A 27965-nucleotide genomic window follows, 5' to 3' on the forward strand; every position below is an offset into this window, starting at 1 on the left:
TATATGGGGGATCTTTGTTTTTGCTTTGTATATGTACGTGTATATGTACGTGTGTGTATATCTATATGTGTGTGTATATGTACGTATGTGTATATGTATGTGTGTGTATATATGCGTGTGTGTATATGTGTGTGTGTGTATATGTACGTGTGTGTATATCTATATGTGTGTATATATGTGTGTGTGTATATATGTATGTGTGTGTATATGTGTGTGTGTATACAGGACGTAAGGCACCGGACGGAGTGAGATCTCGGAAGCCATAGACGAGTCATCACCGTGCCTTAATGCGTTATCTATTTTCTAATATTCTCCTCTCAAATGAGTACCTGGTGGGACGTTGTAAACTGGGGAGACAAAGGCGGCCGGGCGTGGTCGTGACCACCCACCGACCTCGCGTGTGCCGTGCCGGTCTTCATAGGTTCAGGCTATATAAGGAGGTGTGTGTCTTTATTTACCAACACAATTACAAAAACCCACGGCTATCTTCACGAAGGCTGTGCCGTCAGCGAGCATTAAGCCGGGGATTTGCGCACGAGCAGGCGGTGTGGCGAGCAACCACACACGGCCGCCTTTGTCTCCCCAAATGGCGACGAAGGCAAAGATCCCCAGTCAATTCCTTTCCGGGCTGTTAAAACAACAAGCGCTATCGGCGAGAACACATTCAAAGCCACCACGGAGTACCCTGGGTACAGCGCAAATACAAAGGTCCCCTATATTGCCTTTAAACGAATATTGGCGCAAGTGTTGTAAGTGGGCACTAGTGAATGGCCGGCACGGCAGACAAAGCATAGCCTTAACAGACTTTTGGGGCAAGTGCTGTTCGCGAGCACCCATTAAGGCCGGCACGGTACACAGTGGGGGTGGGGGTCGGTGGCCAGCACCATGCCCGACCGTCTTCGCCGCTGCCGGGTACTCATTTGAGGCCGAGTCGACCTGGTGGAGGGCCGAGACGGGTTCAGATAATCGTCACCGGTGTTGGCCGTGAGCAGGAATCGAACCCGGAATACTGGGTTCGTAGCGCAGCGCGCTGACCGCTGCACCACCGCTCCCCCACCGCTCCCCACACACACACAGACACGTATACACAGACACGTACACACAGACACACGTACACACAGACACACGTAAACACAGAAACACGGCCATGCGGAGTGGACGCTTCATATTTCCACTGCTGCGCCAGTCGGAGAGGGTGGACAGACAGCAAGAGAAATAAATGAAAACCATTTGGCTTTGTGCCCCCTCTCTCGTGTATACTAAAGTATATATGCCACACACACAAGGCTGACTTGCTGCCCATTTTGCTTTACTTGGCTTACATTTGTGCTCGGGTGGGTCCAGCGTTTATCTTGCCCATGTCCGCCAAGCCAATAGACGTGGAGTTATGTGTTTAACCGGCGGCTAATATCCGTCGCCGAGTCGCTCAGCACCGCCCTAGGCGGGTTCAGGGTTCACGCAGGACACCGTCCACCCACGTGGGCAACGCCTCAAGCGCCGTGGGCGTAGCTAACGCAGTGTGCAGGCGGTGCAACTGCGCGGGGATTAGCAGGCGCGCCGGGCTCCGAGATGAGTCCTTGGCAAAACAACGCACCGCAACAACTGTGGGATCCGTTATTAGGGGCAGACGTCGCTGAGAGCCGCCCCGTAGAACGCTGATTCGTGAGAGCGTTCTTTATGTCGGAGAAACATTGTGTTTTGTTTGGTATTCCCAACAACAATAGAAGTGAATAAAATCCAAACTTCGCGCACGAGTAGAGAACACCCCCGGGTCACTTTCGTTTACCGTGCGCGCAGCCAATGACAGCGACGAACGCTCTGAGCCAATCAGAAACTCCCCCGCCCCACCCCCCCCCACAATTCGTAGTCACGATTACATAACGTGAAAAAAAAATAAGAACAGGGGGTTGGCGATAAAGGAGGTGTTAAGACGTTCAAATACCGAACATAAACCTTGTGCAAGGAATCAAGTCTGCATTAACCGCACACAGTACTTGTGGTGAACATACATGCCTCATAATTATACACGGCGTGGTCTTTGCAACTGATTGGCCTACACTTGAGACCAGGGGCGGAGCCAGGGGGGTGACAGGGTAGACAATTGTCACCCCCGAAAAAAATAAAAAATCGAAAATCTGAAACATTCTTCGTATAAGTGTACGACACTCGGTCTGGCGGACTTCGTGCAACTTCATTGTCAGAGTGTGTCGCCAACCGATGGCGTCTAGTTCAACAGCCTGACTCTCTAATCATTCTTGAAATTAAAATTTGTTGAATGTCACCCCGGGCTGAAAATTCTGGCTCCGGCCCTGCTTGAGAAGACAGCCTTCTTCAGGGCCCAGTCTCACCACCAGTGTGAGACCAGATGAACGTCCAAAGGCGAACAGCACAAAGACAAAGCCACTATGAGGGCACTTATAGCTCGGGGTGAGCAGCTACAAAATGGGATATTTTTGATTGCATAAAAAAGAGATTGAATTGATTTGTTTGCAATGCACATTCAGCTGGGTGAGAGAGACACGACGCCAGGATAGAGTCTCGGGGCCTCCACCTAAAAGAGACCACACCACAGCAATTCACATTGAAGGGCATCGCTAAGTGACTCTCAAACTCGAAGGATCAATTTTGCCACGCTTGTACAGAGCATAAATGACAACGATGGATAGGCAAACTACAGCTCTGTTTCTTCATCTGAGGACGGCTGCTTGCGTTGTGGCCGAAACGTCGTGAGAATGTTATTATATTATGTTTTATTTTTATTATTTTATTATTTCCCTTCTACGTGACTTTATCGAAAGAACCAAGAATATGAATCCCTGCAGTCACGAAAGCTTTAAATCGACAAGAATGTAGCTGACCCATTGACTCACATAGTACACCCACAGACTTAACAGAGAGATCCATAGCGGCAGGGCTGGCCAACCTGTAACAGGCCAAGAGCCCAGAGGTAAACATGAACTCTGCAAAGAGCCAAGTGTGTATATATAAAAAGTGTGTATCTATATATATTGATTGTTTTCGGCACAGAACGTGAGACATTATTACTTGCTACTACTTTGATTGTGCGTGCTACGCTATGCCCCTTCCATAGAGCAGCATTTGGGTGGATTATTATAGAGCTGCATGCTCCTCGGGAGACGCCGGTTGGCCACCGCTGATCCATCGAATCTCATAGAACCAATAGACCAGCATAGAACCAATATAATCACATAGAACCAATAGACCAGCCTAGACCCACTAGACTCGCATAAAACCAATAGACAGCATAGAACCAATAGACCAGCATAGAACCAATAGACCAGCATAGAACCAATAGACTCGCATAGAACCACTAGACCAGCATAGAACCACTAGACCAGCATAGACCCACTAGACCAGCATAGAACCAATAGACTCACATAGAACCACTAGACCAGCATAGAACCACTAGACCAGCACAGAACCAATAGACTAGCATAGAACCACTAGACTAGCATAGAACCACTAGACCAGCATAGAACCAATAGACTAGCATAGAACCACTAGACTAGCATATAACCAATAGACTAGCATAGAACCACTAGACCAGCATAGAACCAATAGACTAGCATAGAACCAATAGAATAACATATAACCACTTGACTAGCATAGAACCAATAGACCAGCATAGAACCAATAGAATAACATAGAACCACTTTACTCGCATAGAACCACTAGACCAGCATAGAACCACTATACCAGCATAGAACCACTAGACCAGCATATAACCACTAGACTCGCATAGAACCACTAGACCAGCATAGAACCAATAGACCAGCATATAACCAATAGACTCGCATAGAACCACTAGACCAGCATAGAACCACTAGACCAGCATAGAACCAATAGACCAGCATAGAACCACTAGACCAGCATAGAACCACTAGACCAGCATAGAACCACTAGACCAGCATAGAACCAATAGACCAGCATAGAACCAATAGACCAGCATAGAACCACTAGACCATCATATAACCACTAGACCAGCATAGAACCACTAGACCAGCATAGAACCAATAGACTAGCATAGAACCACTAGACCAGCATAGAACCAATAGACCAGCATAGACATTCAGAGGCAGTGGCGTTTCTGGAGTGTGTAGGCGGTGCAACTACACCAGGTCCAAGCGTTGCGCTACGAAGAGAGGGGGGATTGCTGAGCAGGGCGGGGACATCACGTCCATTGCTCCGGGGGGGGGGGGGGGGTCCGTGCCAACCACGCCGTGCCACTGACTGCGAGCTGGCACCGCTGAGACCCTGGGCATGAAACCGAGCAGCCAGACTTTGGTTTAAACCAGGGTTGTCGAGATTTAAACCGGGGTTGTCGAGATTTAAACCGGGGTTGTCGAGATTTAAACCAGGGTTGTCGAGTTTTAAATCGGGGTTGTCGAGGGTTAGGGAGTTGATGGGCTCGACTCGGTCATCATTGACAGTTGCCCCCACTCGCGTTGTTGGTGAATATTTAGAGTATTTGGCTGCTATAGATTTCCACGTGATAAGCCACTTCATTGAGCTATCATTTGTGACCAGGTGCGCTTCTGAAAAAGAGCTACGTAACTTAGTGGGGCCTTACCTGGTAAAATAAAAGTAATAGTTCATTTTTACCAAGGCTCCCCCCCCATCCGGCGCCGTGTCGGCGGTGGGGGTATCTTTGACTATACTTCATCACGTTGGCCAGTGCGGGTTGGTTCAGATATCGCTCGTCGCTGATGGTAGCTGTGGCCGGGATTCAATAAGGTCGCCAGGGTGATAGTGGAGTGTGCACCAATCACTTTGCCACCACTCCAAACTTGGTCAAAATTGAATCAGTAAATGCCATCGTTACCATTTGTTTTTTTTGCTTAATTGCCTTTTGCACAGATATTCGAATGACACGGGGTTTTTATTCAGCTTGATGGTGACATATGTCAATAACAGTAGAGGTGACACAATTAACAGAATGTGTGTGCGAATACGGGCAGGTATACACATGCAACTAAGATCCCCCGTATGGAATTAACAGGCGTTTGGGGCAAGTGCTGTTACTGAGAACCTATGAAGGCCGGCACGGCACACGAGGGGCTGGGTGGCCAAGGCCGCCTTTATCTCCTCCGTGGCGATGTCTACACACCGCACCAGGTACACATTTGAGCCTGAGTCGAGATAGATGAGGCCCAGGACCTGTTCGAATAATCGTTGCCGGTGTTGTTGGCTGTGAGCGGGAATCGAACTCGGGTCGCTGGGTTCGTAGCGCAGCGCGCTGACCGCTACACACTTCTGCTGCCGACACACAATACACAAACACACACAGTTGTTTTTACCAATCATCGTTGATGTGTGGAATATATCACAGTCGCGATACAGGATATATAACATGCAGTCACTTATGTGCCCATTGACTATAGCAGCTCAGTTACAGTCTGATTGCATGTCTTATCTCTTGTTGCCATTGAGTAACGACGCGATTATAGTGTCGTTAATTTTCTTACAGGGAGAGAAACGTCCCGCGTGATGTACACAAACACACAACAATGCCATTGTCATGAACACTGTCTTATAACAGCAATGGTAACGTTTCAGGCAACAGTCCTTCGCCATAGAGGAGGTTCACTGACTCGTCCAGTCATTGGAGCTCTCACTCAGCGTTTAATACTGGTAGGAACCTCCTGGTTACACCACCAGCCCACAGGGGATTATTGTGTCCGTCCGTCGTGCATCCAAAAACGGGAGGGGTGGGGCTGGGGTGGAGAGGGGAGGGTGGGGAGGGGCTGGGTGGGGAGGGAGGGGCTGGGTGGGGAGGGTGGGGCTGAGTGGGGAGGGGCTGGGTGGGGAGGGTGGGGCTGGGTGGTTCGGTGAGAGGGGAGGGGCTGGGTAGGGAGGGTGGGGCTGGGTGGGGAGGGGCTGGGTAGGGAGGGTGGGGCTGGGTGGGGAGGGGCTGGGTGGGGAGGGTGGGGCTGGGTGGGGAGGGGCTGGGTGGGGAGGGTGGGGCTGGGTGGGGGGTGGGGAGGGGCTTGACACCCCGTGGTGCCCTTATAAAACTCAACGTTTAACCTACTCACGCCGGCTTGTGCCCACCCTCACAGTCGTGCATATTGTGCGGAATACACCACGTGGTGCCGCCGTTGACCCTGGCCATTGGCCGAGCAACCCAACGTTCCTACCAGCTCCCTCCGCAGGAATGTCTTCTGCAGTATAAGACGCACCGGAAAGTCAGACGCACTCAAATACTTGTGGCCAGTGTCAATAAAGTTATACGAATCTGGTCACGCGCGCACACACGCACGCACTTACCAGATAATGAGACGCAATCCACCCACCCCCAATATGTTGCTTTAAGAGACAGGTGTGTGGTGGAGGGGAGCGGTGTATCTTCTAATATAGGGAATACGGTAATAATCCCGCGGTGCATTGAATACAGCGTGATGCAATGCAATTTTAAGAAACGTCGACAAATTAACGCATTTTTATGTAGAACAAGAATATTTATTTAAAAATTTCAGACGTTGATTAGCAAACTCTTCCTGTCAAAATTGTCAAAAAAATCTGTACAACTCGGAAACTGCAGCCTCGATATGTATACATTTCAGACACTGGAAGATGGGGGTCTCAAACTATTTAAGATGTATCCGTGGCAAATCACGTGGCGGGGAGAAGATTCAATGTTGGGATGAATGGAGCAAGCAAGAGCAGCGGGAAAGGGAAGAGAATAAGATAACTAATGGGACATACGAGGAAAAGGATGGAAAAGGAGCAGAGAAACGGGAGCAAAGGGTCAGGAGAGATGAGGATGGGGAAAAAGAAGGCGTGGATGCTGCACGGAGCAGCGTCTGTTTTCACAGGGGGCGGGGCGAGGAGAGGATTTCAGAGTGCGGGTGGTCACGCAGACGTCACGCGATTTACGCGAGGCTTGAGCTGATTTCTATCGAGACATTTTCAAGGTTATTGACCGTTATTATCACCATCTTATTATAAGCAATTGTCCATTGCGAGACGGGAGCCTCCCCTATGCTGGCATTCCGTTTCTCCCCTTGCCCATTGGCCACGATTTCCTTTCCTTCCAGCGATGCGTGCTGCCCAAACCCACGAACCTTTCTCAACACTGACGTCTCCGATTTGCGTTGGTTCACAGGCGTAGGGCACATGGCTCTTAGCTTGTTCTATATTAATAGAGCGCCTTTGCTCGAGGCTCTTGACAGAATGGAATGACTTACATGACAGGAGCGTGGAAAAGGATTGAGGAACGAGTGACCGCAATAGAGGGGCACTTAGGAATCACGAAAGGCTAGGGGAGTGATTGGGCACACGTGAACAAGCGTCTCCATGAACACTTAATGTGAACACGCGACATATATACACAAACATGTTAAGGACTGTGTATGCACATGTGCATATACAAAAAAAAACACTTACACATTCATGAACACTGCCTTTATGGCAGCCTAAAGTAAATCAGAATTAAAAAGCTGTTGGAAGTACAAAATTAGAAAACAGAATATATATAAAGACAAAGATCCCTCAATTAGCCTTTAACATACATTTGGGACAAGTGCTGTTAGCGAGCACCTATGAAGGCCGGACATGGCACACGAGGGGGTGGGTGACAAGCCCCTCGTCCGGCCGTCTTTGTCTCCCTCGTGGCGATGTTTTATTCACCACACCAGGTACTAATTTGACACCAAGGGAAACGATTAAAAGCGGTTCAAGATCAAAATGGTGAAATTAAGGAGAAAAGAAGAACAGGAAATGGAGTGCTTTTGGAAAACTGAATTAAAGAGATGAAACCAGCATGTATATATTATTGGGCTTAAAGAAGAAAGTTTACTGAGTAGTGCACACAATATACATACAGTGAGGGAAAAAAGTATTTGATCCCCTGCTGATTTTGTACGTTTGCCCACTGACAAAGAAACGATCAGTCTATAATTTTAATGGTAGGTTTATTTGAACAGTGAGAGACAGAATAACAACAAAACAAATCCAGAAAAACGCATGTCAAAAATGTTATGAATTGATTTGCCTTTTAATGAGGGAAATAAGTATTTGACCCCTCTGCAAAACATGACTTAGTACTTGGTGGCAAAACCCTTGTTGGCAATCACAGAGGTCAGACGTTTATTGTAGTTGGCCACCAGGTTTGCACACATCTCAGGAGGGATTTTGTCCCACTCCTCTTTGCAGATCTTCTCCAAGTCATTAAGGTGTCGAGGCTGACGTTTGGCAACTCGAACCTTCAGCTCCCTCCACATATTTTCTATGGGATTAAGGTCTGGAGACTGGCTAGGCCACTACAAGACCTTAATGTGCTTCTTCTTGAGCCACTCCTTTGTTGCCTTGGCCGTGTATTTTTGGTCATTGTCATGCTGGAATACACATCCACGACCCATTTTCAATGCCCTGGCTCAGGAAAGGAGGTTCTCACCCAACATTTGACGGTACATGGCCCCGTCCATCGTCCCTTTGATGCGGTGAAGTTGTCCTGTCCACTTAGCAGAAAAACACCCCCAAAGCATAATGTTTCCACCTCCATGTTTGACGGTGGGGATGGTGTTCTTGGGGTCATAGGCAGCATTCCTCCTCCTCCAAACACGGCGAGTTGAGTTGATGCCAAAGAGCTCCATTTTGGTCTCATCTGACCACAACACTTTCACCCAGTTGTCCTCTGAATCATTCAGACGTTCATTGGCAAACTACAGACGGGCATGTATATGTGCTTTCTTGAGCAGGGTTACCTTGCGGGCGCTGCAGGATTTCAATCCTTCACGGCGTAGTGTTACCAATTGTTTTCTTGGTGACTATGGTCCCAGCTGCCTTGAGATCATTGACAAGATCATCCCGCGTAGTTCTGGGCTGATTCCTCACCGTTCTCATGATCATTGCAACTCCACGAGGTGAGATCTTGCATGGAGCCCCAGGCCGAGGGAGATTGACAGTTCTTTTGTGTTTCTTAAATTTGCGAATAATCGCACCAACTGTTGTCACCTTCTCACCAAGCTGATTGGCAATGGTCTTGTAGCCCATTCCAGCCTTGTGTAAGTCTACAATCTTGTCCCTGACATCCTTGGAGAGCTCTTCGGTCTTGGCCATGGTGAAAAGTTTGGAATCTGATTGATTGATTGCTTCTGTGGACAGGTGTCTTTTATACAGGTAACAAGCTGAGATTAGGAGCACTCCCTTTAAGAGTGTGCTCCTAATCTCAGCTCGTTACCTGTATAAAAGACACCTGGGAGCCAGAAATCTTTCTGATTGAGAGGGGGTCAAATACTAATTTCCCTCATTAAAAGGCAAATCAATTTATAACATTTTTGACACGCGTTTTTCTGGATTTGTTTTGTTGTTATTCTGTCTCTCACTGTTCAAATAAACCTACCATTAAAATTATAGACTGATCATTTCTTTGTCAGTGGGCAAACCTACAAAATCAGCAGGGGATCAAATACTTTTTTCCCTCACTGTACAAAATCCACACGCGACGTTGTCCCACGTCCGATCACATCGCCGCATGGAGAGTGAATTCAATCGGCGTGACGTAGTGAATGTCGGTGAGAAAGAGGTTCGCGCGGAAACGCACGAACCGAACCCACGTTCTGCGGCGGGAAACCCGCATCTCTGAAGGGGATGCGCCCATAATTTGTGGGCAAGGAGCACCACGATTACTATTTAGAGATGAGATTGAGAGAGATGTGTTTCATCTGCCGTGGATGAAAGTTTACATACGAACGCGGTTGGCGTGTTAAAACAAGGTTATCTTGTTCACAAAAATTTTGTTTTGCCCAAGGCAGCTTAACCGAGTCTCAAGACTGCGCGATCTTGGATCCGGATGATTGTCCAATTCCACTCACGAGTGTCTGGTTTACATTCGGTACAAATTTAGATTTCCCGGAGAAAGCCGCAATGCATGCCACGAGGGGAGAGGGGAGGAGGGTAGGGAGGGTGGGGGGCAGGAAGGTTTGGGGGGGGGGAGAGGGATAACACTGAAAACTCCACACAGATGGAAATGTCGTGACCGCCTCTCAGCTCAAGCCTACAGCATCTGGTATTCTTCCCACGGGAGTCTTCCCCATCCAGCTGATTGCAAGGCAGCTCAGACATGGGTCGTAGTTTTGTGTTTGTTAACGTCGGTACCAGGATTCCGGACGAAGGTTTGGTCAGATGGCGGGTTGCGCGATGATTTCTGTAAACCGTCGAATGTTCTCTTTGACGAGACACCAACGAGTCTCACTGGACACCTCCCGGTAAAGGAGAGAGACTAAAGAACAACACACATCGAAAGGCTATTGATTTGATCGATTAGCAGGAGCGACCAAATTGGGGGGGGGGAGGGGTGGAGGCACAGAGATCTTAACATTGTATCCGATCCCCGACACACTCGTGTTTTTTTTTAATATACACCCACACACACAAACAAAGCTCGCTCGTGCATTTGTAGACTGTTGTATTTTTTTCCAGACATGTCACGCAGATTAGTGTGGGGGGCGGGGGGGGTACGCCGAGGCGAGGGTTAATATTTACCAGGTAAACAGCACAGTAAATCCCAAGGCCAGCCGTAAAAAGAACCAAGCGGAGTGATAAAGGTTTACTCCGCTGCCCCCCGCCTCACGGATCCAGAGATTGTGATCCCATGAGCAAACGCGAAACGCAAACGCTTTTCTTTTGAACCATTGGACATTGCCTAGGCGTGCGCAGCTGCCATGTTGTCGTGCACCTGACTTCGCTGCTTGTGGGGATCACAATGGCTTGGGTCAAAATCGCTTTGTCACGACAGAGGCACGGGTGGGCTGTGGAGGAGGGAGGGAATGGGGGGGGGATCTACCAAACTTCATCACGACGCACCCATAGTCATGTTTATATATGGATGAAATATAAAAATTCTGGTAAATATAAATGATTATTCAGTTGGTGCACACATCTAAGCGATGTCACCACGCGACGCGCCTATTCATTTTAGGATTTAAATGAATAATCTGGTAAGATATAAATTAAGTCGTTGCACACCGCTCGAGCCTGATAGTTGGTAAATATGTCCCGAGTGATGCGGAGAGGTGTTAATTCATGTGAATCGGGCGGACAGAATAATAAGGAAGAGAGCTGCGTGACCGTGTGAGTAAGAGCCCAGTGAAGAGCTGAGATACGACAGCAAACACGGAGAGGTAGGTGCAGCAAAACAGGGTACAGTACAAACATTTTGGGGAGGAAAAGAAACGCAACAAGACAAAAGTTGAAAGATTTCGATATTCGTTTGCCGTCGGTGCTCCCAACATCACAACATCACATGGGGATAAAAGCAATCCCCCCCCCCCATGCAGAGCTGTATCGATTAGACTGTTGATCCCATGTCTACTCGCGACCACTTATGGAGTTCAGCGTGGCCAGGACGCAAACAGGGAATCTGTCGGGTGTCCAGAGCCACGCCCGGTCGCCTCTGTCTCCCCAGGTGCTGATGTTCACGCGTTTAAGGCTCTAGGGCAGGGGTCGGTAACCTGCGGCTCCGGAGCCGCATTGCGGCTCTTTAAGGATCCCTTCGTGACGTTATTTTTTAAGGACCACCGTCTTGTATTCACAGGCATCGCGGTTCTTGAAGTATTAAGTTTTTTTTACCGGATTTGAAGAAAATGGCTCCTATTGTTATTGTGGTTGCCGACCCTTGAACATGAGAGTCAAATTCACCATGTGGGTCCAGTTTACCATGGGAGTCCAGTTCACCATGGGAGTCCAGTTTGCCATGGGAGTCCAGTTTACCATGGGAGTCCAGTTCACCATGGGAGTCCAGTTTACCATGGGAGTCCAGTTCACCATGGGAGTCCAGTTTACCATGGGAGTCCAGTTTGCCATGGGAGTCCAGTTCACCATGGGAACCCAGTTCACCATGGGGAGTCCAGTTTACCATGGGAGTCCAGTTTGCCATGGGAGTCCAGTTCACCATGGGAACCCAGTTTACCATGGGAGTCCGGTTGACCATAGAAGCACAGTTTATCATGGAAGTCCAGCCAGTTCACCATGGAAGTCCAGTTTATCATGGAAGTCCAGTTTATCATGGAAGTCCAGTTTATCATGGAAGCGCACTCACCGCTGCACGACCGCTCCCCACTGTACACACACAGCAATGCTTTAAAATGGTGGCAACGTCAGCACAGGGCTTGTTCCAGGCTCGGTACACCTTGAGGCCACGTGAAGTGTTGCAGGCTCATTGGCATGTCATAAGGGAATCCCAGGCATGATAGGTTAATGGATTGAGATGACTGACAGATCACCACCTGCGCTATTCTCTGTGCTAGTAGTATTTATCTGCTTGGCTGTTGTTGCTCGAGCTCAGCTGCATCCAACTCTTCCGCAGAAGTCAATCTTGATCACCGCTGGTACTAGACGTCAGAAAGTCCACTGGTCTCCAAATCCTCCTGCGCCATATCAGCCCACTTCTTATCTTAGTTCACACCGCACCCATTTGGCCCCCTATAACCTGCCAAACAGAAGTTAATTGAGCATGCAATGACTGAGCGTGCGGGTTGCATAACCCACCCTAATCCGGATGAACGCAGGGTGGATCGTAGGTAGGCTCGCCAGATTTTTTCAAACCAGCGCAGGTCTTCTTGTAAAAGGGGATCCAAGGATTGCAAGCACAGAGAAGAGAGGGCAATGATTGTTTGCCGATAAAACCCTGAGCTTTGTGGAGCGGCAGGCCAGGCGGCTTCTAGCATTACACCGTGGATGAAAAGATAATTCCATGACTCATTGGTATGAGAATCTACACAGCCGAGATGAAACTGGTTTTTGGCGCACTGCCCAGGTGTGGAAACTCCTCCACTCTCCCTATAACTAGCCCCTTACCCATGGAGAGTTGAGGGAGGTGGAGTGTTCGATGACGCAATATATTCAAGCAGTTTCATTTTGGTGGGCCGATAGTAAGTTCCAGATTCAGAAGCGGTCTCAAACGCATTCTCATATGGAGTAGCAATGATCAGGCTATCGGTGTACACAACATGGTTGATCCGTCTCACAATGCACTGGTACAGTGATGTTTGGCTTCTCAAAACACTTTGCCAAAAAATATGTTAAGAATATTATTGATGGCCAGGGGGCATCCCTAAGATAAATGGGAAATGACTCGGACTTCCAGCCACGCATGTCGCTCCCCCCCCCCTGCCCACTAGCATGAAGGTCCTTAATGGTCATGAGCAGAGGGTCAATGAAGAACGAGCCACAGCCTGGGCCCCATGATGGTATCGTAGGTCGTGAATATATCAGGGAAAAGACGAAGGTCCAAATGAAATTCACCACCCCTCTGCTATAGCAGAGTGACAAAAAAATCATGTTACAGGGCTCTGCATTCCTACACACGGGCACACACCTTTAAGTTTCACATACTCACATACACGCGCAGCTTCCTGACGCAACTTTCTGACGCAAGGCGCGCATGCCAGGTGGGGTAGGTGCTTAGGTTTTATATCAGCCTGGCTGACTTGTTCCGTGACTCACCGTCCACAGGCGTAACCCGTGACCCTGTTCCTGTACGTCGACTCAGGGGTGGAGATGTGGGTGAGTGGGTGGGTCGGTGGCTTGGGGAATGGTAGTGCGGTGGTTAGCGCGATGCGCTACGAACCCGGTGATCCGAGTTCGATTCCCGCTCACGGTCAACACCAGTGATGGTTTACTGAACCGGTCCTGGGCCTCCCCTTTGTCGACTCAGTCTCAAATGAGTACCTGGCGCAATGTATACACATTGCCACTGGGGAAACAAAGGCGTTCCGTTCTTGATAGGTGCTCGCTAACAGCACTTGTTCCGACAGTCTGTTAAGGCTATAGGGAGGGGTCTTTATCTTTGTAGGGGGGGGGGGGGGTGTAAGCTAAAGACGAAATGTAAAGCGCCTTGTTTTACATTCCACTTATTTTTAGAACAGATAGTCAGTGGCCCTTGCCCAGGCACCCATAGAAAACGGATAAGAATACCATATACCTCGAGTGACCTCCACGTGACGGACCGCTGCTATGCGGCTGGGCCTGAATCATCCATTGCCTCACTCGCCCTTTATGATTCGGAAAAAAAATTGGAACTCATCAGCGAACCATGGCCTATTTGCCACGGGCCTCGTATATTGCTGTAGGTGGCTGATAACGATTGTCGGTTAGGTGTTGTGTGCTGTCGCGTCGTAGATGCGGGCCTGTGTTGTTATGCAAGGTGGAGCACGCCGCTGCAGTGATATCGCTCTATGTGAGCTTAGTTCAAGTGTGACTTTTTTTGCTGATATGTTGAATCGACGTTTCAACGGAACGGTCATCTTCAGTAATTATATCAACCTGAACGTTGAGCCATCTTTTGAAGTAGCCCCATATTTAACTCGCAAGTGGCTACGCGCATTTCACCCCATGCATTCCTGCTGGATGAGACCATCTTAACGCCACGCCGATCAAGGGGATTCTTTGAGCATATTTCACGACGCAGACCGGTCAGGTTGGTGACGGCAGGTGCTTCGGATTGGTTCAGATATCGTTACTGATGTTACTGAACATCTGTCAAAAAGAGCTTCACAGCTCGTCGGATTCCTCCTGTCGAAATGAAGATTGTGATTCTGTTGGCCATGGCCGGGAATCAAACTCGGATCAGCGCGTTCAGAGCAGCGTGTTAACCGCTGCCCACTCGCAGTTACGATAATAATCATACACTGGCTATAATGAGAATATAAATAGAGTAACAATTCCAGCTAGATTGTTAAATATATGCCTGCACGTTATGAACCTCAAAATGTCCTGCAGGCCAGGCATATAAAACGTTCAATTATTTTACTTGAGCGACAATATTTTTTGTTTGTTTAATATATGAATCAAACGGATATGCACTATATTATCATACATATACATACACGCGTATAAAGTATGCCAACGTTGTCAGTACAGTACGTCAATTTGGATATCCATATTATATTATACCGAATGTGTGTTTCCATCGCCGATTGCTGGTAGGCATGCACACCACAGACACGTGAAGGTATGTTCCTTTCCATTAAGTGGTTTTCCAAATGCACTCCGACCAACTCTCGTGAGTGTGCGTGTTTTCCGATTCATCGTACTGTACATTGTTGACACACGGATCGTAAACAGTGCCACTGGCAAAGGAAATGGAACAAAAGTGCACAACGAAGCGTGGAGAGCTGTAGGCGTCACATTCCTCTGAGAGAGAGAGGAACGCGTGGACCGGAGAACACGTGGACCAGACAATGAGTGGACCAGAGAATGAGTGGACCGAAGAACACGTGGACCAGACAATGCGTGGACCAGAGAATGAGTGGACCGAAGAACACGTGGACCAGACAATGCGTGGACCAGATAATGAGTGGACCGAAGAACACGTGGACCAGAGGACGCAAGGGTTTGAGACATCGCTCTGACTGCTGAGTGCAGTGAGTGTGGGCTCGAGTGCTTCACGTCGCCAGAAGAGACGATGACCGATGGTCGAGACTAACAACGGAGCGTCAGCCCGAGGAGAGACACCGTTCACTGCGGAGATGGCAGCGGTGAAATCAGCTCGTGTGCTAGGTGGATTGTTCATGAAAAAAATGTGACTAATTTTTTAAAAACATTTCTTTTTTTACAAAGCGCTGAACAATTACGCAGCGGTATTATGGGGACAGGAGAGGTGATCCGGGCCGTGAAAAGGTAGGAGTAGTAACGAACAGGGCTGGGGGGGGGAGTTTTGAGGCAATGCTTTGGAAGAGGCATAAGGCGCGATTGTGGAGAGGGGAGCGCATTCGCTGGGCGGGGAGCCACGACGCAGCGAAGTGGCGACCTCGGGATGTGGCGAATGCCGTGATCGGAGGAGTCATCAGAGGTTGTGATAGACGCAGGCGCGATCGCTTCGTCACGTTGCGAGATTGCGACGGATTGCCGATAGCGCTCATCCAGCAGTGGATCGATCACGGCCGATGATGAAATATGTACGTTGGTGTGATCACGTTGGTGTGATCACGATGGCGTGATCACGTTGGCGTGATCACGTTGGCGTGATCACGATGGTGTGATCACGATGGTGTGATCACGTTGGTGTGATCACGATGGCGTGATCGCAATGTTCTCATTTTCACAGCGTTAGGAGCATGCGGTCTCGTGAGGGTATACATTCAACCTGTGCTGTGAACGTATACTGTGTTTAATAATATTGATCTTGTTTCGTTTATGAGAATATAACCTTTATCATTTAGATTTAAAGCTTTCGTGACTGCAGTGATTGATATTCTTGGTTCTTTCGGTAAAGTCACGTTGAAGGGAAACAATAAAATAATAAAATATATATAAAACAATAAAATTCTCACGACGTTTCGACTGCAACACAAGCAGTCGAAACGTCGTGAGAATTTTATTGATGACTGCTTCATCACCTGATGATGACTGCTTGTGTTGCAGTCGAAACGTCGTGAGAATTTGTATTGTTTTATATATATTTTAATATGTTATTGTTTCCCTTCAACGTAACCTTTATCATATCATGTAACACGATTGTGTACAATGACACACACACACATATTATTATTATATTCTGTACTGCCTAGCACACGCACGCAACAGGTGACCAGCTATTGACTGCGTGATAACGCGTGGACACACGCGCAGGTGAACTTTAACACTCATCAAACTTAGGGACTCACACAACATAACACTCACGCACTCAACACACTCAAACTACAAAGACACATATTCTCAGTATAGCCTTAACAGACTGTTGGTGTAAGTGCTGTTAGCGAGCACCTATCAACTTTTTTTATTTTAGCAGGTAAGGCCCACCGAGTTGCAAAGTTATTTTCAGAATCCACCTGGCCACGAGTGATATAGTCCAATGAAGTAACTTATCACGTGGGAATTTATAGCAGAGGCGAAAACCGGAGGACCCGGAGAAAAATCCACGCGATCACGGGGAGAAAGAAACGCAAACTCGAAATATACAGCAGCAGGCGTCAGAGTCGGGATCGAAACCACGACCTCCTGTATACCCGGTGAGGTAGTTAACATCTCACCACTGTCTGCCGTTCTGACCTATGAAGGCCGGCATGGCGCACGAGAGCGTGGGGTTCCAGCACTACCCCCGTCGCCTTTGTCTCACCAGTGGCGATCATTTACACATCGCACCAGCTACGGCGGTCATTTGGGGCTGAGTCGACCTAGGGGAAGCCCCGGACCGCTTCAGATAATCGTCACTGGTGTTGGCCGTGAGCGGGAATTGAACTCGGGACACCAGGCTTCGTGGCGCATGTACAACCACGCCTGCTGCACACTCGCACACACTTCGTACACTTACACACATCGTACGCACTGAGACAATGGCATTCAGATGTTCCTACACACACTCGCGCACACTAACACACACACCGCACTGATAACGATTTGTGTTCTCTAGAGCGCCCGCTACCGCCGGAGCGTTTCACAGCGCCGTACGGTCACATTCTCGCCTCAACACGATTTAAAGGGCACCCCCCACCCCCCCCGTGTCAGCTGTCCCTATGGGCACCAGGTAACTCAGCACCTGGCCTGCAAGACGGGCGTGTCTGCCAGTAGGGGGCGATGATTGCCAGGTGGATGTAATCCCAAGCGAGTAGCCGACACAATGACTTTCTAATGCTTATACACGCACACGTTCTACGCACGCCACACACACACTCAAAGACACACCCTCAAAAAAGACAAAGGTCCCCCGTCTAGCCGCGACAGACGTTTGGGGCAAGTGCTGGGACGTCACGGCATGACTTCTGCACGTGATCAGCACGCGCTTGCCTGCACGTTTGTCACGTGGGGGAAGGTCACATCCGCGGCGGAATTTCTCAACAGGGCCCCCAATGAGTCAAGGGGTTCCATTCACGCGTCGTGTCGAGATTGATAGCGGTGAACGGGGGTTTGCCATTCACAAAATCACAACGGAATGCGCCGCATTTCACGAGATCTTGGAAGCTAAGCAAAAAAAGTTTGCCTGGCAAAATGATTAGATGGATGACCACGCTGCGTAAGAGACAGGTGTGAATGAGAATCAGATGATGTATTTATTCTGGAGGAATCCGATGAGCGATGAAGTAATCTTTTCACAGATGTCCAGCTGTGCTTGGGCAGTCGAGAAAATTCCATCGCCGCTGTTCTTCCCCCCCACCTCTCCCCCCCCACCAAATCGAATACCAACCCGCACTGACCAGCGTGGTGAAGTATGGCCAATTATCTCTTCCCGCCCGCAAGTTGGATTGACAAAACGTAAATACGTACGTTCACACGGTCATACGATAGGATGGATATAGGTGCCCCCCCCCACATCCTCGTGCCCCCCTCTTGTGCAACGCGTGCAGTTGAAACCGCATGGCTGGCATTCTTAACTGGCCAACATGTTTTGGTGTTACCGCCTTGACAGTGCTGCACACGCACGAATAACTAACGCAACAACAAAAAAACGACTCACATTCGTCAATGACTACCCGAATATACAATAGGCGACGTTTCGGGCAATGACCCTTCTTCAAAGCCCAAGGAGAGGCCAGAGAGGTAGAATGAGACGCCCGCTACGCGCTGTACACTGCTCGCAAAATCCAGTCCGGTGAGAGCCAAGATAGATCGTCGACAGGCCAGGCTGAATATGTCAAGCCGGCGCAGATGTTCCTCTAAAGGGGGATTTTGCAAGCTTTATCTGGAGTCACAGGTAATGCCGCTCGACTGATTCGAAGTGAGATCTCTGCTGCCAAAGCGGAGCTGGTCATCTACGTATTACTGCCCAAGTAGGGGAACTCCCCCACTCTCTCCACAACTGGCCCATCGCTCATGGGGAATTGACGGGGTAGAATTTTTGATGGCATAAAATACCCAGGCACGTGCTTGGTTTCGGTGGGGCACGCGATAAGGCCCTATCTCTTAGTGGCACACTCCAGGTTCAACAGAAGAGGCACCAACTTCTGTTCAGAGTGAGCAGCAATTTCCAGGATGGCTCCATCCAGTAGGATGGAGCCATCCCTTGAACGCACCCAGGGACACACACAGACATGGAAACACAAGACAAGGACAAAGATCCCCCGTATAGCCTTAGACTGTTGGGGCAAGTGGTTTTAGCGAGCACCTATGAAGGCCGGCACGGCATGCGAGGGCGTGGGTTACCAGCACTACGCCCGGCCGCATTTGTCTCCCCAGCGGCGATGTTTACACAATGCACCAGGTACTCACTTGAGGTTGAGTCGACCTAGGGGAGACCCAGGACCGACATGGAGACACACACACAGACACGCAGACAGATAATGCATGGGACTTGATATAGTTCTCATTGGGTAGGCATCTCCAAAAATAGTAACATTAAAGATAGCATCTTCTCAGTGATACAAATACTGAGCCAATCGGAAAATTACGTTAACATTCTGTTTGTAAAACCAAACCAAATGGCGGATGTCTCGTGGCGTCATACATAATATTACTGCATTGTTATAAGATGAACTTTGTCCACTGTATTTCAGAGGTAAATTTGAGGATGTGTCTTATTATACGGTAGGTGTGTCCAGATTCGCGTAACTTTATTGACACCGGGAACAAGTTTGTGGTGCGTCTTACTTTCCACGTCGTCTTATACTACGGAGATTGCGGTAATACTTTTCACATCTGTACCAACACACTGCTAGCTAAAATATTCCTAATTCTCCATTGGTCAAGCAAGGTTGTTTAACCATACTTCACCACGCTGGTCAGTGCGGGTTAGAGAATTTGGGACCAAAAGCCCCAGCCCCGGTTCAGTCCAGATATCACTCGCCACTGATGTTATCCGTGGCCGTAAAACAAAGCCAGATCGCCGAGTACTTAGCGCAGCGCGCTAAGCAAAGCGCCACCGCTCCACCGAACTAAACATTTAACACATAGCACACAACACACACGCGCAACAGGTGACCAGCTATTGACTGCATGGTATCCCGCAAATACACGCGCTGTGATGCTGTCTGCGGGTGAGCTTTAACACACTCATGAAACTTAAACATTACACTCATGTACTCACACACAAATACAAACATTCCCCCGTATAGCCTTAACAGACTGTTGGGGCAAGTGCTGTTAGCGAGCACATATCAACCATTTTTTTTATTTTACCAGGTAAGGCTACATCCTCTAGCTCTTTCTCAGAAGCGACCTGGCCACAAATGACAGCTCAACGAAGTGGCTTATCACGTGTGGACATTTCTAGCAGCCAAACACTTTACAGCGTGATGTTGATTCTAAATGTGGAGGCAAAAACCGGAGGACCCGGAGAAAAATCCACGCGACCACAGGGAGAGAGACACGCACACTCCAAATAGACAGCAGCAGGCGTTAGGGGGTAGGGATCGAACTAACGATCCTCCTGCATACCAGTTGAGGGAGTTCAGATTTCGATCGACGTGTGTAGAAGTGGTTCACAATTAATCGATCCTCACGAACAAAAGTCGGTTAAAGCGCCGCCAGAAACAACAAAAACAACACGCGGCGCGGCATAAGTCGGAGGTCAAAACTTGGCTAAGCGCGGCTGTGAACTTGGCGAATTGTTAAAGTTGAAATGGACAGGACGCCGCTCGGGGCTATTTCTGTTCACTCTTCGGGGCTGTTGGGTCACGCAGAACGAAGCACACACACACGCGCGCGCGCGCACACGCGCACGTGCGCACACCCACCCAGAGTCAATTCCAAAGGTGTCACACATACAATGCCTATATCATCAGGCTGCCTGCCCAGTGAGGCCTACAGGCTGACGCAATAGCGAACACACTAGTCGTGTGACGATAAGCACATTTTAAATAAATGGGCGCTATTAAGGAGGGCCATTGCCCGAAACGTCGCCTGTTAAATAGGTGGGGGTTTTTCTCCCACCCTTTCGAGGCATTGTTATTTGACGAATGCGTGTTGTGTTGTTATTGTTGTTATTGTTAATTGTGCTTTTGCACCACTGCCAACATATCAGAGGCAGCAGCATCTTCGAGTAAATTGTTGGTTTACTACAAACAGACGAGGCGTGGTGAAGCTCTCCTTTCCTAGGGTCAAATAAGACTTTAAAATATATCTATAGATAAATAGATATCGCTTTGGCGGACCACGGGTGAAGGCACGCATCGGCGGTATCCAGCAATAACGCAAACAAGCGATTGAGTCTAAATAGCCACCGATCGCGCCACCTCCAGTGACAGATGCGACTGATGCCGCTATATTTGATATTGCCAGGTCTAAAAAGTTCCCGATAAGACGCTTGCACTGACGGATAATTATCGTTTGCGGGGTCGTTTTCGAAGCACTGTGGTGGCGATAACAATAATTGGCAGTTCTACGAGGCGCCTCGCAGGTAACATAAATAAAGACATCACGAAGCGCTGAACAATTACGCAGCAGAATAATGGCCACGCGAGAGGCAGTCCGGGCCGTGTGAACGAGAGAGAGAGACGTACGGTGCGTAAGAAGTTCAACATACATACGTGTAGGTAGGAGCAGTAACACACATGGTGGGGGAGGTGGCGCAATGGGAGGGGAGTGGGGGAGCAACAGAGGAAAAAAAGACGGGGTTTGAGGCCATGCCTTGAATGTATGAACAGAGAATGAGTCGCGGATGCTGTGGAGAGGGCTAGCACGCCACGGCGGTGAGCCACAGCGTGCAATGTGCGCCCTGAGAGTTTGCCTGGTAGGATGGGGATGGTTTAGTTTCATTTGTGTGCGTTTGGGTGATTTGTTTACCTTTTCTTGTACTTTGCACTCCTATCGTGATTGTTGTGTTGTTGTATTGTTTGTTGTTGTAACGTATCTTACCCGCCCCGACTGGACATCTGTGAAAAGAGCTTTGTAGCTCATCGGATTCCTCCCGCAGTATAAAGAAACATTCTCAAACACATTCTGAAGACGCCTCTACGGGATGCAGGGCATGCCAGGGATCGGAGGAGCGTAGCTTTAGCACGGAGGCTTTCGCGACCAGTAACTAATTGGCACGTTTTGTGTACATGACACACCTTGCGGAGTGTTGGTGACGTGGGTTCTTGCCGGTGCTGTTCACATATCGCACGCTGGGTAGCGCCATGAACTTACGTTTGGAGTGGGCGACTCTTGAACGATCCCCGGGCCAATGGAGCTAAACAAATCATCTGGTGATGGCGCTGCTGCTGTTACTACCGCGTTGAAAGTGGTGGCCAAACACAATAACAAACTCACACACATTCGACGCTAACTCTGTGTGTATGGCCAAATAATGTAAACATATAAAAGGCTACGTTTCGGACAATGCGTGCTTCGTAGCCCGTATAAAAAGGTGAAGGTCCCTTTCCCGTAACGTTGCCCATTATGCGTTTCATTGTAAGGCCACGCGGTGTTCTAGACCGACGTGTAGATTGTTAACTCCTGGACATCTGTAAACAAGAGATTTGTAGCTCATCGCATCCCTCCAGTATAAATGCAAACTTTGATTCTGATATCGCAGAATCAAAGTTTGAGCGTCAAACGAATCAACGCTAAAAGCGGCGATCATACCACGGTATAAACTATATCTCACTCAATGGGATATTATTGACAGTAATGCTAGGTTAATAATTACCCCAAGGCCATAGCCATGGAGTCAACATTGGGGGGGACCAAATCTTGCAGGGGGTCTGAGGGTCCCCCCCCCCAAAAAAAATCTAAATTTGAAAATAATTTCCTGTCTAAAATATTTAAAAAAATCACTAACACATAGGATGGACTTTTTATTTATTTTTTACAATAATGTTTAATAGTGTTATTGTATTACATTGCTCTGTTTATACTTTTTTTACTTTTCTTGTTTCATTGTATGTAATGGCAGAGATTAGGGATTAATAAAGTACAACCATAACCACAATCATATAAACAGAAATCTATTTTATAGTAATATATTGGGGGGGGGGACATTTTGAGCATATTTGAATATTGGATGTGCCCCACCCCCCATATATATTATAATTACGGCCTTGTATTACACACAAAGCAGACGATGGGATTCAAAGCGGAGTAGCTATTATTACGTTTATATTAACATATCCTTTGGCAATCCACTGCTGGATGAAGGTCTCCGCACCCCGTGTAGGCCCTGGAGGTTCTTTGGCCACACCAACACTGCTCAGTGCACGTTGGTGAACGCGGTAAGCATGGAAGTGTAGTGCAGTGAATTAAATTGTTTCTTCACTGTGCTAGCACAGAGCCCCAGCCGCATTTGACAACGTGGCCGTGCGTGATGATTGCCCATCCAAGCACGATCCAGGCTCAAAGCCTGCTTAGCTTCCGAGATCTAGGCGACACGGGGCGCATTCCGGATGATTTGGTCATGTTGTGAAGTTTCCAAACATAAATGGAATTGTCTATTAATCCCAAAGTGCCACGATTCTATAAATTGAAAACTGATTTCTTTAGAATTTCGTTTTGTGTTTAATTAGTTGCCCTTCCCCCGTAACCTCTGATTATCACGGTTGGCTACGTACGGCGCGAAAGAATTTCAGCATACACTACATACATACAACACAAGTCTTCAGACTCAATGAAGCTTTCCTGGATACATTTAATTATAAATATAAGTACTTTTGTGCACACATGTATTACGTGTATCGAATGGGCTACTGCATGAACTACCGTAATCTCCGGATTATAAGAACCTCCGAAAGTAATCCGCGCCACAAACATTCGCCCGGTGTCAATACAACGTTACATCGCATTAGGACACACACACACACACCTACCTCTTAATAAGACGCACGCCAACGTTTGCTTAAAGTTTATGTGGACCGAGTTTGGAATTTATCGTTATGCTTAACAAAGTTGCAGGTTTAATGTGAAGGTCCTTCGAGCGGCCAACGCGGGTAAATTCTCTGCATTTGTGGGGCTGTCACCGTGGAACGCGGTTCTTAATTCTCGGCGAGCCCGAGGCACGCGTGTTACAATGTACCCGCCAGTGTGACTCCGACCATCTCAACGTTCACTCACTGACGCTGAACAACGATGCCACCCCCCCCCCCCTCTCCTTTGTCCCGTGAGCGACACGGCGAGAGGAGGGGAGGCGGGGGGATCCAGTGAAATTGTTCACAAAGTGGCCGACTTTAAATCCGAGAAAAGCAACACAGAGGCGAGGAATTGAAACGCGTCTGAGAAACGGACGGAGTTGCTGACGCCTGCTCGCTGTGGCCGCCGCTCTGTGGATTGGTGTGTCGCAGGGATCGCGAGAGGCAGAGCTGGCTCAGGCGAAGGCCTTCATCCAGCAGTGGAGTGAACGTTGCCGATGATGACGATTCTTGGGAAATGCCGCGAGCCTGCCTTTGCTGACCGCGTGGCTTCAAGGTCACGGTGTCTCCGACCAAGGTGATCATTGCCCTGGATGTCGCGGATTGGGCCACGATCACAAGCTAGGTTCAGGGATCGCTCGCCACTGATACAACTGAACTCAACTATTTTTCTTCTTGGTTCTTTCGGTAAAGTCACGTAGAATTTGAATAAAACAATAAAACTAAATAAGACAAGAAAATTCTCACGACGTTTCGGCCACAACACAAGTAGCCTTCTTCAGGTGAAAGAACAGAACTGTCGGGACGACAGTTGAAGCGCTGTCGTCCCGACAGTTCTGTTCCTTCACCTGAAGAAGGCTACTTGTGTTGTGGCTGAAACGTCGTGAGAATTGTATCGTCTTATTTTGTTTTATTCTCATTCTACGTGACTTTACCGAAAGAACCAAGAAGATGAATCCTTGCAGTCACGAAAGCTTTAAATAGAAATCCAACTATTTATCTTATTTAACTAGGTAATACAAATACTGCGCCAATATACACTCTACTGCCGAGCACACACACGCAACAGGTGAGCAGCTATTGACTGCGTGATATCGCGCGGATACACGCGCAGTCATGCTGTGTGACCGTGAACTTTAACACTCATCAAACTTCGACACTCACACAACATTACACTCGCGCACTCAACACACTCATACGCAAAGACAACGATCCCCCGTATAGCCTTAACAGACTGCGGGGGTAAGTGCTGTTAGCGAGCAGCACCAATGAACAAATAATAGCCCAACGAAGTGGCGTCTAGTGTGGCAATGTATAGCAGCGAAATACTCCAAACGCGTGATGTTGATTCTAAATGTGGAGGGAAAATCCGGGGAAAATATCCACGCGACCACGAGAAGAGAGACACGCAAACTCCAAATATACAAGCGTCAGATTCGGGATCGAACCCACGACCTCCTGTACATCAGTCGAGGTTTTTAACATACACTATAACCAAACACACACACACACTACCTCTACAACAAAACACATCCGATTAGCACGGTTGGCTGCGTATGGTGCGAAATAAGTTCACACATGATACATACGAACACTTAACGCTACCTGTACAAACCAAACACAATCAGCGTTGGTTGCAACGACAACGGAACAACAACAACATCTGTAGAGTCACGCCACCTGCTGGGAACGCGAGAGACTTACGTTGAGCACGTGGGTTGTGCGGTCACTTTAGCGAGAGCGGCGACAGGTTTGTCTCCACACCGGGGTGGCACGCGTGTCGTGCCAGGAGACCCGTGCCGTGCCAGGAGACGCGTGCGAGGAGACGCGTGCCGTGCCAGGAGACGCGTGCCGTGCCAGGAGACCCGTGCCGTGTCAGGAGACCCGTGCCGTGTCAGGAGACCCGTGCGTGTCAGGAGACCCGTGCCGTGCCAGGAGACCCGTGCCGTGCCAGGATACGCGTGCCGTGCCAGGAGACGCGGGCGGCACGCACATGGACATTCATTAGCGCGGTTGGTTTTCAAACCTTTTTCCTTGGCTACTGTGTTTACTCCTCTTGTTGTATTTTGTTACAACCCCTTGCCTGACCCAACAATGGTTCTGAGAAATAAACGTACGAATAATGAAGGTATATAATATCTGTAACCAATTATCAATTTTGTGAGTGACCCTAACTAGCTAAGTAACTGCAAGAAAGTAAAAACAAATTCAATGATAATTTTGGTTAAAATGTTATCGTCGTTATTTTATATTGGCAGATTCTTTCACCACTGTTCACCGATGACTCTCACGTATGATATAAATTAACACATTTACAAATAACCTCACGTGACCCCCCTGTGACATTGCCACGTTACCCCCCCCCCCCCCCCCAGGGTTCCGCGTGCCCCCCGCATGAAAACCACTGCATGAGCGTTGCAGCAGCAGCGGCGACACCCGTGGCACGGATGGAGATCGCTGGGACACTCTGATCCATCACCTCAGAGTGTGGCCCCTCGGCGCTCAGTGGCTAAACTGTGACCCCTCTCCCCTTCCCTCCTCCCTCCACCTTCCCCGACCCCGATGTAGTAACAAAGAGAGACAATGCAGTTTTGTGTAACGGGTCTTGATTAGGGGAGGGGTGGTGGTGGGGGTGTAGAACCTCCATAGCACCGTACGTAGCCAACCGCGCAAATGGGAAGTGCAGGTGAAGGACAAACACACTAAACACAAAAAGCACTTGTAAAGAAATGGCGCTACCCCGGGGTACCGTAGTATCCCAGGTCTCGCATAATGTGCGCGATGCAGTCATGTTTAGACTGTTGATGGTCAGCGATGCGGCAATCGACTCATCTCGACGGGCTGTACTCACGATGCACCACCACTAGGTTGCGTACGAGCGTTCAGGGTTTCGGCACAATCGTCCTCGCTGCGTTTCGACATCGCGGAGTGTGGCACTGATTTCGGATTGATTGGTACCCCAGTCGCGGAGTGAAGTAACACCCCTGGAAAAAAAAGTGTCCCAGAAATAAAATATTGAATTGCCTCGGCCAGTTTGTATTATTTGGTATTCCCCGGGGTACCGCCACAAGGATCAGTTTAAAGAAATGGGTTTTCAATCTAGAATCAGGGGTCGGCAACCTATGGCTCGCGAGCCAGATGTGGCTCTTTTTATGACTGCATCTGGCTCTACAAATAAATCTTAGCTGACATTTCTTTAGTTGTTATTCAGTGTTAAAAATATATATTATATGGCTCTCACGGAAATGTATTTTAAAATATGTGGCTTTCATGGCTCTCTCAGCCAAAAAGGTTCCCGACCCCTGTTTCTAGATGATGATTTAAAAGTGCACAGCTCAAGTGGTTTCCTAATATCGGAAGGAAGAGGCGTTCCAGACGGCCGCAGAAGCGCTTCTGAAAGCGCCGCGCGATGACGCTGCGGTGACCGCCGCCTTTGTTCGACGGTGAGCGAATGAAGCCGCGGCTGCGAGCATGGCCCGAGTTCGCGTGGATGGTTCAGGGCAGCACTCTGTAAACCTTGGGCAGGTTTTAGACGTGTAATTAGATGTCTGTTTGTATTGCTTCCGTCTCTTCTCCGAGTAGGTGGGCGGGGTGCGGGTGGGTGCCACCCGTGCCACAAAGGTGGAGAACAACTGGAGTGGTGGACGATCGTCGCTTTCGGTTCGATTTCCCGGAGCGGCAGTTGAAACATATGACGACGTTTCTTACATACCTCCCCCCCCCACCATCTACCATCCCCACCCCTCCCCTACGCCGCCTATGCCCACCCAGGCGTATGAATGGGTGCACCACAGTTAGTCGTCATCCTGTTGGTTGGCCCTGAGTGGTGGGGCGTCGTGTGGGTGCTTACCGCCAGCGGGGACGAGTCGAAGCATGGGGCTCCCGACAGCTGCCCCTCGTGAAGTGGCGCTACCACCAGCAGTGGCGATAGCAAGGAATTTGCAGGGCTGCGCTTTTAACTCGCTTCGCAGTTGACGCCCGCATGCGTTATTGAGCAGAATATATGAAATAAACTCGCGCAACATGACTCACAAGCATACTAATCGTTTTCTTTATTTTACAAATGGTAACCCTTTCTGTCAATATTTAAACCCTTTTCTTCCCCTACCCACCCCGAGAATGATGACAAAGTGTCAGCGATGGGGAAGGAACGCGCCCGAGGAGAGTACATCCACCGCGGAGATGGAGTGATGGAATGAATGGAGGTTTGTGTGCAGCAAGGGGCTGGCATGGATGGTTGCCTTCATC

The 27965-nt window shown here is 48.8% G+C and overlaps 2 long non-coding RNA genes across 2 annotated transcripts in view; one reads left to right on the forward strand and one right to left on the reverse strand.

The window, feature by feature from the left end:
• The window catches only part of LOC116945972 (uncharacterized), a 35241-nt gene extending 9706 nt beyond the window's left edge, over nucleotides 1-25535 (reverse strand). The window contains exon 1 of the long non-coding RNA XR_012945291.1: nucleotides 25422-25535. This is a non-coding gene — a long non-coding RNA (uncharacterized LOC116945972). The remainder of the gene's footprint in view (nucleotides 1-25421) is intronic.
• Nucleotides 24529-27751, forward strand: LOC142929128 (uncharacterized). The gene is made up of 2 exons (XR_012945290.1): nucleotides 24529-25729; nucleotides 26093-27751. It is a non-coding gene; the product is annotated as an uncharacterized LOC142929128 (long non-coding RNA).
• The last annotated feature ends 214 nt before the right edge of the window (nucleotides 27752-27965 follow it).

Source organism: Petromyzon marinus, chromosome 25 (assembly GCF_048934315.1).
Source record: "Petromyzon marinus isolate PM22_M1 ecotype Great Lakes invasive population chromosome 25, UKy_Petmar_22M1.pri1.0, whole genome shotgun sequence".
In the NCBI taxonomy this organism is placed as follows: domain Eukaryota; kingdom Metazoa; phylum Chordata; class Hyperoartia; order Petromyzontiformes; family Petromyzontidae; genus Petromyzon; species Petromyzon marinus.